This window comes from Tachysurus vachellii, chromosome 23 (assembly GCF_030014155.1).
Source record: "Tachysurus vachellii isolate PV-2020 chromosome 23, HZAU_Pvac_v1, whole genome shotgun sequence".
NCBI lineage: Eukaryota > Metazoa > Chordata > Actinopteri > Siluriformes > Bagridae > Tachysurus > Tachysurus vachellii.
The window spans coordinates 2,673,338-2,685,535 of NC_083482.1; the positions used below are offsets into that span (position 1 = coordinate 2,673,338).

At 43.4% G+C, this 12,198-nt stretch overlaps 1 protein-coding gene across 2 annotated transcripts in view; it reads right to left on the reverse strand.

Moving 5' to 3' along the window:
* add3a (adducin 3 (gamma) a) overlaps positions 1-12,198 on the reverse strand; it is a 63,535-nt gene that overhangs the window by 41,696 nt on the left and 9,641 nt on the right. For both annotated transcript variants that reach the window (XM_060859552.1, XM_060859549.1), the window contains exon 2: positions 3,896-3,944. The gene's annotated coding sequence lies outside the window, so the exon portion shown is untranslated. The remainder of the gene's footprint in view (positions 1-3,895; positions 3,945-12,198) is intronic.

Genomic DNA, 12,198 nt, shown 5'->3' on the forward strand with positions numbered 1-12,198 from the left:
TCTCTATTGTGGAGAAAAGCTTTCAAAACTGTGTGTATGACAAACACACACACACACAGAGACACACAGAGACACACACAGACACACACAGACAGACACAGACAGACACAGACACACACAGAGACACACAGAGAGACATACACACACAGAGACACACACACACAGACAGAGACAGACAGAGACACACAGACAGACACACAGACAGAGACACACACAGACACAGAGACACACACAGACACAGAGACACACACAGACACAGAGACACACACAGACACAGAGACACACACAGACACAGAGACACACACAGACACACACACTGTTTTGGTGCATTCTGTAAGAGTGAGGTCAGTCATGCAGACTTTATTAAATTAGACAGGAAAAGTCAGAGAGAGAGAGAGGGAGAGAGGGAGAGAGAGAGAGAGAGAGAGAGAGAGAGAGAGAGAGAGGGAGGGAGAGAGAGAGGGAGGGAGAGAGAGAGAGAGAGAGAGAGAGAGAGGGAGGGAGAGAGACAGAGAGAGAGAGATGCAACCCCTTATTTTTCCTTGCTTTCCAGTTTAACACACACTTTCCTTCTATTTAAAAAACTGTACTTCGCTCCTCCGTTTAAATACATTTTTCTGAGAATTGTTCATCAGATGCCTGAATCCAGCTGTTAAGAAGTTTTAAAAGAACTTCGTCTTCTACGTTTTAAAAACAATCTCCTGCCAGTCCACAAACCCTACAGTCCTGGCTCACTGCTGTATTCGTGTGCGTCACATGTCGGGCTGTAACTACTTCTCCTTGAATAATCCTCCACTGCACATCAGCTGTTTGCTTTTCTACAGGAGGTTAATACAGGGTTCTCCACCTGTCCTTCACCAGGAAGTCCGTCTCCAACAACCTGGACACCTAGACGTTCCGACGCTTGCCTTTCAAGCGAGTTCCGAATGAGTCACTTTGACAGTGATGTATGTTGCTTTCTTGGTTGCAGGTTCTGCGTAACCAAGCTGAGGAGCGTTCAAGGACAACACTGAACCTGCAACTTCATCTTCTTGCTCTTTATTTATAAAAGAAACTCTGATTCTTGGGAACTCCATCTTTTCGTGTCCGGCAGATGTCCTCTTTGGATGTATTTGCTGTAGACACTAGGTAGTAAGTTGATGTCATGATGTTAAGACATGATGTCTTCAAGCCTGTCACTTCTTTAATAAGGGCCTCCATCGGTCTCCAACCCTCTCGTATCCGAGAGGTTTAGAACACCAGTTCTCTGCAGGAATGCACAAACTCTCACTGAGGACGGTCTGGACTTCTCTTTGCACTCTAAAAACAGTGTTAGCTCAGAAAGAATAACCTCTCCGGATGTCATTAAGAGGAGATGTCTATCCAAGCCCAAGCTGAGATCATCTGCCTTTTGTAGAATCACTCTTATGATTCGAGTCCAAGACAAGGCTTTACTGCTTTAATTAACTGCTGAACTATTTGTATCCGAAAAGCACAAACCCAGCACCTCGCATCCACCAAGCCTCGTCCACCTTCTTGGACATCTAGCGCTCTTCACTCGAAAAGAACTCCATCAGCTCCTCAGGTGGCTCCATGACTATAATTCAATGCCACAGGGTAGAAGCAGCCAGGTTTCTTACCACCACAACAACTAACTTCTTTCTTTTTAGACAACCATTCATTCATTATCTGCTCATTATTTGCTGAAACTCTTCAGCAGTAATCCACCTGGCAGTTTTGAGGGTCCTGTTCCCTCCCATTGGCCAATAATAAACCCTTCACTTTTTCCCCCAGTTCCCTCTTGTGATTACAGCATAGCAGAGAGAGAGACAGACAGACAGAGAGTGAGACGTGCATCACTAATCTCGCCGATTGCCCCAGAGTACAGTGGCAGGTTAGGGTCTCTCCAAACGCATGCTTTTACGCTTTAAAAGGTTAACCGCCTTCTCGCTCTCGTTTGTAGAGTACAAAGGAGCGTTAAGTTTGGGAGCGGTGCTGCGGCCTGAACGACATCATTAAAGAAGAATTTGACTGTTTTCTGGACACGCATGACATCATAGCATGTGTGAAAGTGTAGAGCGCTGAGAACGGTTCGGAAAAGAAAGAGAAGAGACCAGAGGATTGGAGGGCAGCTGGAAGAGCAGTGGGAGGGGCTTTACAAAGAGAGAGAGGGAGAGAGGGATAGAGAGACAGACAGACGGATGGAGAAAGAGAGACAGAAAGAACAGGCACAGAGAAAGAGAGAAGAAAGAAAGAGAGAGTCACACAAACTTAGCTCTGGATTGCTTTAACAATCCTGTGTGGGCGTTTCCTCGTCTTCATTTCTCCCATCTGCCCAAAGGTCTGTGAATCTCTCCCGCTCTCTCTCTCCTACCATTACCAGACTCACATTACACTCACAACAGCAATGGAACAAATTAATCAGAGAGAGAGAGAGAGAGAGAGAGAGAGAGAGAGAGAGAGAGAGAGAGAGAGAGAGAGAGAGAGAGAGAGAGAGAGAGAGAGAGGGAGGTAGTGGGGTCTGTTTAAGGAGGATGTCTGTTAACTTGCATAATCACTTTAAAATTCAACACAAATAAAATTCCTCATCAATCACACTCGAATTTCAGCACAAGGTCAGGATCCAGGCGTCGTGTCCAGGGACTGCTGAACGCTCGATTCTGATTGGTCAGGAGGCTTGGAATTTCACGATCGTAACACTGTTGGTATTTAACGTGAGCAAGAAACCTGCTACAGTCTGCGGTCATGTTCTTTTCATTCAAAATTTACAAACAGCGATTGAGTGGATAGTAATAATAAAATAAATCTCAATGCTCTTTATCCGTAATCCGGCTTATAGCCGTTGGGATAATTAGGGTTAGTGTAACAGACGCACACAAAGTCTAACACCGGTTAGAGTTACAGTCGCTATTCTACACAACAGGTGCTGCTGTAGAATAACACTTGATTAGACGTGACAGGAGAGTCATATTAAAATATTATAATATCGATATTAAAATGATCGATTATTATTATATAGGCAGCAGCTGACGTCAGAATGACGAGAAAGACACACATGGTGAGTGAGACACTGTGCAGTGGGAGGTTTTATAGAAAAACGCTGCTTTTCCAACATCGTAAAATGCCTTGCCAACTAGACTGTTACTCATACGCGAGACGTGAGACTGAGCCTCGCTAAGACTGACAACAGAGAAGCTATACCTCCTTCATATAAAGAGTAAGACACACAGTCCACACCTCCTTCACATAAGCCGCGTTCACACTGCAAGTCTTAATGCTCAATTCGGATATTTTGCTCATCTGATTTTTTTTTTGTTTGGCTGTTCACATTACCTTTTAAAATGTGGCCTATATCAGATACCAGTGTGAACTTTGCTGTTTCGAACTGACCCGCATGCGCAAACGAACAATAACAATGACGTCACACGCAGCACGCCGCTGCGCTAAAGTTGGCGAGGTTATGGAGGAAGTAAGCATTTTCGCTTTTCTTTCTGAATGTTTGTGTAATGGCAGCACAGAGACGCAGTGTTTGGATTTTCAGATGTCGAGGGCAACTTTTGATGATTTGATCCATTGTGTAGGCGTAGTCACGTTTGTGTGCGAACTCGCCGGCGCATAATTGTGACGAATGTAGATGTAGATTGACGTAAAAGTCGCATCAAATCCGCCTCGGTTGTTCACACTGCGGCCACGTTGGAAAAAATCAGATTTGGGTCTGATTCAGGACCACATATGGAAGTGGTCTGAATCTGATTTGAAAAAAATCAGATCTGGGCTAGATTTGAGTGTTCACACTACTCCTGAAGAAGTCTGACCTGGTCACATGACCCCAAAAAAAAATCAGATTTGGGCCACTTTTACCTGCAGTGTGAACGTGGCCATATAGTGTAAGACACAGAGGCCACGCCTCCCTTACCTAGTTGCTGAGTGATCGCTCCTCCTTCTGCTAGCACCGGTTGTCTCACCTGCAACACACAAACACAAAAATCACACAAATGACACGCATAACACACAAGGTGAAAATGCTTCCTAACTCACAGCGAAGGATCATTTTGAACCGATTTACAATCGACTTCCTGTAACAGCTAGCTAAAAAGACAGTCATAGCGCTAAAAGCTAGATATTAGCTTAGCTGTGAGAAACAGGATTTGGACGGAGGAGGGTGGTGGTCATGTGACTACACTGTGATCCTTTCATTTGACTCGACAGACCGTTTTTTATAACTTTCAATACAAGACTGAGTGACAAATATGATCGCGCACACACACACACACACACACACACACACACACACACACAGCATGACAAATATTACACAAAGTCCTACAGTACAAGTTTGGAGGGAAATAGAAGGATGGATGGTTGGATAAAGACAAGGATGGATGAATGGACAGTTGGAAAGGGGGATGAACAAACGATGAGAAACGGATGAGTGGATAAATAAACGGATGGACGGACGGATAACTAGACAGAAGGATAAATGGACAGATGGTGAATAAATAGACATATGTTGCAAAAGAAACAGATGCACAGATGGCTGGATAAGGGAGGACAGACAAATGTACGTATGATTAGGCAGCGGCTACACGGACATAAATGAGCAGGAAACTAGTACTGCTTGGAGGAAAACTATCCACTTATCACCTAAAAAACTCTTTACTCTACACAGAGATAACCATCACGGTCATGTGTTTGATTTCATCTGTGTAAATACATACACAGACACCACAGAGCAACAGGTCTAGTAGAAGCCACACCTGCTAGTCTTTCTACTGAAAACCAAGATCAACTGATTAAATGAGTGGAATCAAGTGTGGCACGTTTTATCGGAATGAAAACCAGCACCCACACCGGCCCATTCCAGGTAAGATTGGACATCTCCTTCAACTAAACAAGCTGGAACTCTGTCAAATCACTTAGGGGCTTTTTACACCTGGTCACTTCATGCGTTTTCTGTGATCCGATATCTATCCGATGGTAAAAAGACCAGGTCTAAATGCCCTCCGAAACGTTTTCGAGACAGATATAAATCCGATGGTACAAACCCCTTCAGGAGGTGGTCTGGGACTCGTTTCAGATGAAACTGGACAGGTGTAAATGAATGTGGTTGTTCAAGCCACATACGTCAGCACTAAACTCCTCCCAAACGGAAGTACGTGGCATAGCGCCAGAAACAAATAAATGTAAATGCTGTTTTTTTTGTTCATCTGGATCTTCTATCTAGATTAGTACATAAACAACCACAACAATGGAAGCTTCTGAGAAATACGTCATAAATTAAAGTAAACTTTTTAACTGTCAACCTGTCAGACAAGGATGTTAACGTGATAACGTGTTAACGTGCCTCGATTACAAAAGACCTAATCACACTGGCATACTGGGTTCTGGCAACGATCCCACTTATAACTGCAAGAAACAAACAAAAGTAATATATATATATTTAATATATATATATAGTTCTGCATAAACTTTAAAAGAAAGGATGGATGCTGTAAACAGAAAAAAAAAAGTCTATTTAGCAAATTCAGAAAATGCTGTGAACAGCAGTCTGGGTTGTGTTTTGTGTGTAGATCAAGGACAACCGTGAGGCTTTGCCAGAGCTGACGCTGTGCAGCCAAACTTTAGACAAGTCCTATTAAGCAATAAATAAACATTACGTTAACGTACAAATTACATCGTGTTGGTGGCACTGGTCAATGGTGTATTAATATCGTAATAGGAGGTCTAGCTGCTGTTATTTTAATGCAATGCAATTAAAATATTATTAAATTATTAAAATACAAGGGCACGTTCTCCATTACCTACAGGGTGCATTGCACAGTGCTTGATCAGTAGCTAAATCACACACCCACAGAGGTGTGAACGGCGGCCAGAGGGGATTTGGGAGTCCTGGCTCGGCTGTGTTGAAAAACATTGTGGTCTTTTATCAGAGTTATCAGGTTCGAGAGTTAGCTCGTCAGCACCTCTATTTATGGACCTCTCATCAGAAGGTTAGCATTTTTACTGACAAACAAGCAGTGGTTTATGGAGCCGACTGGTCTCTCTGGGTTCCTGTAGCTGCTATAAGTAATACTTTTACTGTACCTAATCAATGTTTACAACTTAATACTGCAGACAGGTTTTTCTGACTGAGACACCACTAAAACACACTCTCCCACTCAAGAACTGACGTTCAGGCACCGCATGCTAATACTATTTAGCATGCATTAGCATGTAATGGGCAGTTAATAAGACCTTTCACATTTCTATATTTTGCATTTGGTAATCGCTTCAGCAATCCATGGAATCAATGTTGTGTTAGTTTTGCAACTTTTGCAGTGTTTAAAAACACATATAGCATCTAAAGAAGAGTACAATGGTGGAAAATGTCCAGAAATTATTATGGCAACTTGGAATCTAGCCAGGTAAAGCATGTCCTGACCTCCTGTCATCAAACAGCAGCTCATAAATGATTCAGAGATACACGAGTTGAATTGGAACCAGAGACAAAACAGTCAAGGAAATTCGTTCAGGCAGAACAAATGAGTGGGAGTATTGGCCAGGTATGTGTTCGCCAAACCACTTCAATGTGTTCCTGCTCCTCTCTCTGGAAACCCATCCGTCAACTCGAGGAAGGAAAAGCAATGGCTGTTAGGGGCAAGAATTTTAATGTGGTTGATTTGTTCTCATAAATGTGTTGTGGCCTCTCGAGCATATTCATAAAGCACTTAATGAATATACACTTACCTCTATGGATGTTGGATAGAAGTAGAAATGCAGAGGTTGTAAAATCAACATGGAGATGTAAAACTCCTACATATTTGATAGAAGTAATTACTCGAGAGCTTAATACAGGCTTCGCCGACAGCAGCAGGTTTGTGCGTTTATTCACTGTGGGATTTTATGAAAGCATTGGATAAGGTTTTTGTCCAATCTGCTTAAAAGAGCTCCAGCCTGACTAATGCCCCTTTTCCACCAAAAAGAACCGGGTGCTGGTTCAGAGCTAGCACTGGTGCTGGTTCAAAGTTGGTTCCACTGGTAAACCTTCTAAGAACCGGTTTGTCTTTCCACCGGCTAGAGAGCATCACAGAGCCGGGTCTGACGTCACTGTATACGTGTCATGTGTCCCAGCAACTTTAGCGCAGCAGCGGCAAACACAAACACATCAACAATGGCGGATGTTGCTTTACTGTTAATGCTCATGGCTTTGTGAACCTACATTAACACCCAAACGCGGTGAATCCAATGTGTACGTGCAGCTCCATGTAATCTGTATAAACGGAGGTTGCAATCGAGAAAGTACATAACGTTATTTTATCATTAACACAGAAAAAATTTAGCCTTAGCATGTAGCTACTTACTATCATGTGTGCTTAAAGTAAAAAAGTATTAAACATTAGTATACTTAAGCTACATTATCAAAGGCGCTAACAGTAGCCCCGCCCACAGCCCCTGACATAAGCGGTTCTTAAGTCTAGACCAGCAACGTTTTGGTGCTACTTAAGAACCACTTTTCCTGGTTCAGAGCCGGTGCTTTGGCTGTCGAAAAAGAAAGAACTGGTTCTAAATTAGGCTCTGGCACTCAGCACTCGAACTGCCTCGGTGGAAAAGGGGCATAAGAGGAAAAACACACAGGCACCAGAGAGGACTTTAATAGTGTGACAACAGCCAGCATGCACTGATCAACCCTGCAAAGGACTAGTACCCCTTTCAGGGTGTCCCCTGCCCTGTAACTTGTATAGCCTGGGATTGGCTCCAGGTTCCCTGTGTAGGATAAGTGGTTAAAAAAATGGATGGATACATAGATGGATGTCCAGTGAACATAAAGGCCAAAACAAAGCCACTACAGAGGCATGTGTGTGGACCAAATGATCAGTGATTGGAATGACCCGACCAAACATCGCACATGAACTAGAGGTCCTCCATTGTTTTGGGTTGCTGAAATGGTAGGCAAGGGAGGAGCCAGCATAAGATGCAAAACGAGGACCAGCTGGTATTCCGTCAGATCCTGGACCATAACTATGCATACACCCGACAATTTGACTGGCTAGTTACTAAGAAGCAATCTGATTGTTAAGAAGCAGAGATGCCAGATATAAGTAAACATCAAAGGAGATTAGCGACATCAAGTTCCACTATGTTATTCTGGTTGCCATGGTAATGTTATCAACTTCTTCAATGCCTGATTAGAAAACATTATGGAAACCCAAAAGGGGAAGCAGAGTGCAGTGGAAAGCATTGTAGAAACACAGCTAGGTTCCATCTTGAGCTTTGGGTGCTGGTTCTTCTTTCTTGTTTATATTCTTGTTGCTTTTCTTACAATTTATCCAGGTTCTTTCCACCTCTCAAAATTTCCCTGGCCATGAGGTGCGAAGGAGTATGTACTTGGACTTGTGTCCAGGGTATGTTACATTTACATTTACAGCATTAGGCAGACGCCCTTTTCCATTCATTCATTTTCTACCGCTTATCCGAACTACCTCGGGTCACGGGGGGATCTCAGGCGTCATCGGGCATCAAGGCAGGATACACCCTGGACGGAGTGCCAACCCATCGCAGGGCACACACACACACACTCTCATTCACTCACACAATCACACACTACGGACAATTTTCCAGAGATTCCAATCAACATACCATGCATGTCTTTGGACCGGGGGAGGAAACCGGAGTACCCGGTGGAAACCCCCGAGGCACGGGGAGAACATGCAAACTCCACACACACAAGGCGGAGGCGGGAATCGAACCCCCAACCCTGGAGGTGTGAGGTGAACGTGCTAACCACTAAGCCACCGTGCACCCCGCCCTTATCCAGAGCGATGTAAAAAAGTGCTTAAGTCTCCATCATTGGATACATTAACTCTGGTTTTAAATACAACAAACAAGTAAGGAAGTGCTAGTTGAAGTGTTTCCTGAATAAGCAGGTCTTCAACTGTCGTTTGAAAATAGCCAGTGACTCGGCTGTCCGGACCTCTAGGGGAAGTTCATTACACCACGTCGGTGCCAGAACAGAAAAGAGTCTTGTAGTATACTTGCCTCTTACCCTGAGAGATGGTGGAACCAGTCGAGCAGTGCTGGTAGGTCTGAAGGTGCGAGCTGCAGTGCGAGGAGTGATAAGGGCTTTGAGGTAAGAGAGAGCTGGTCTGTTTTTTGGCTTTGTAGGCAAGCATCATTGTTTTGAATCTGATGCGTGCAGCTACCGGAAGGGATCGCAGCAGCGGGGTGGATTGCGAGAACTTTGGCAGGTTGAAAACAAGCCGTGAAGCTGCATTTTGGATTATTCACAGAGGGCGAATTGCGTTCATAGGTAGACCTTCCAGGAGTGCATTGCAGTAATCAAGTCCAGTCTTCAGGTAGACTGATACCCACCTCATACCCAGTTTACCTGAAGGACAGGTCCTGGATACGGATATTATACAAGCAACCACTTCAGAAACGAGATACACCATGCAAGCAATTATTGTCAAGTTTAACAAAACATCAGAGCTGTAATGTGGTGTTTTTCTTTATGTTGTACACATCCAGGAGCCATGCCATGTCCTGACTGTTCAGTATCAAACTACAGAATCTCACAACAATACGAAGGGCAACAAATTAGGGTTAGCTATAAGCCTACGTTACATTTAGATGGCACAAACTCAACCCAAATAAACAAATCAGGTTTAAATGGTCCACCCCTGAGCAGGAGGCACTGTTTCTGTGATGGAAATGGTGACTGTTTTTCTTCAACAGTTCCCAGCTGTAGTGAATCACACTCGCAGTGGGACACGGAAAATGACAGCATGCTGTAACGACCTCCTCTGTTTAACATACGCTGTTTTGTGTCAGAGCTGTGACAGGAGGTATATGCTCAGAGGAAGTCCTGCAAGGTCAAGGTCTTTACTGTGAACCACACTGGACTTGGGTTTCTGATGAACTAGACCTGACATTTCCAAACAAACCGACATCACGTTAGCGAGCGTTTCCTTCTACCTTTTGTCTTGGAACAATGGACTTAATAATAAAATGTGGGTGGCACTTGAAAAGAAAGTCAAGAAATCGATTATGGAAGGATTCACACACACTTGGTTATGCTGCGCTAGTCATACATGATTGTTAACAATGCTAATAACTTACATGTAAAATATGGCTAGATGCTGTGGGAAGTGGCTCAAGCTGTAAACAGTCCGTGACCTTTGCAATACCCTTTTCTGCCTACTCGTTACCCCAACACACACTCACTCACACACTCACACACTCACACACTCACACACACTCACACACTCACACACTCACACACTCACACACTCACACACTCACACACTCACACACACTCACACACTCACACACACTCACACACTCACACACTCACACACTCACACACACACACACACACACACACACACACACACACACACACACACACACACACACACACACACACACACACACTTGAACCATAATGTGATATAAGCAATTAAACAAATCTAGTTTTAACGGATCTTAAATAACAAAATTAAATCTAAGATCAAAGCACTAAAACGTTAAGGTCATGGGGAACTAAAACTGAAATGAACTGACCTGAAGCGCATCACACACACACACACACACACACACACAAACGTTTGATAATGGTCCGTTATCTTCTCACAGCTCTACCCAATCGTGCTTAATTCCCCTTCCACATGATTTCCTTCTGTTTTGTTGTTTCAAACTGGGACATGAAGTCCAAATGTCTGAATCTGAATCACAGCCACACAAGTAACCTGCGGAGTATTACAATATTACATAGAACACATATTCCAAAAGAAGCCTTTTAAAAAACACTGAGTAGAAACACACAACTGAGTGCGGCGTTTTTTTTGTTGCTAAACCGATCACGCTCCCTCACGCTCCCAGGTATAAGATATAGCGATTTTATTTAATACACATTTATTTAATACCTTTTTTAAAAAATGATCATTTTAATAAGAACATCTTCACCAGCATAACTTACATTTATCTTGTACAGCTGGGTGCAAAATTTTGTACACCCCAGATTTTTTGAACGGAAGAAAAAAGCTTGAGGTTTATGCATCTATGATTTAACTGAAAAAAGTTACAAAATGGGTGAATCTTGGAATAAGACAAAAATTTGTTGGAAAAGAAGCTGAAAAAAAGTCAGAATTCCGAAATGCATGATTTAAAAGTAGGTTAGAAAATATTAGAATGTCTTCTCACTCTTCCTTCACTTCGTGGCTCTGTGCCAAGGAAAATAAGACTCAAAGATAAGAGACATTAGAAAAAGGTATGAGACGTGTCTTTTCAGTAAGAACTTCTCAGAGACAGTAAGGACTTTGTTTCAGAGGACCGGCGTGACGGCTCTCCAGCCTCCAACCCTTTAAACACACACTTCACAACCAGGTGACGTTTCATTCCAGAGTCTAACACAACGTCTGTAGCTCTGGTGTTAAAGAAACTGACACTAAGTAGACTATTTATACCTATTCTGATAGTCTACATGAAAGCCAAAAACAATACATCTCACGCTGTCTTGAGATTTCCTTTCTCTTTGTAACAGCACAAAGGTCATAATAGGATCAAGGGCTCATGCCAGATTCATCCTGAACGCATCAATCAGCCTTTACGAGGTCAACAGATTTACTTCGCCCCCCGACCATAAGGGACGATTGTACAGCTGAGGGCTTCATCAATTAAGCTGACATTAAGACCTCCTGAAAGGAAATAAGATGACACCACACACACACACACAAAGCTGCCTTTCAAATTCTACTGTCTTCCCTCGACCCAAAAACAATTCCACTTCCTGTCCATCCGGACTCAGCGGAAGAGGAAACCTGTTTCCCGTTCCTACAGCAGAAGACTACAGTATCTATTGGTTCAGCTCACTGATACACACTCACACACGCGTTATCGCTTTCCTCAGCAAACACATCCTCAGCGCAAACGCTGATACAGTAAAGTCTGTGAGAAGATAACGATTCGGCGTCAGAACTAATCTGTTGAGCGTCTGGAAGGAAGGCACGAACAAATAGATGAGTGAAGCTGAACTAGATGGATACAGAGTTTCGGACACATTGCTACATTACACACACCCACAATCTTTCTTTCACACATACACACACGAGTGAACACGTGCTAATTCGGGTCACAGATTCGGTAACTAACTAGTAAACTAGTGTGATGTCGTCAGGCACTAAAGCAGGTAGTTACTGCACTACAAGCTGGTGACCTCAACCCTCACCTGGAAAAATGTGTCTC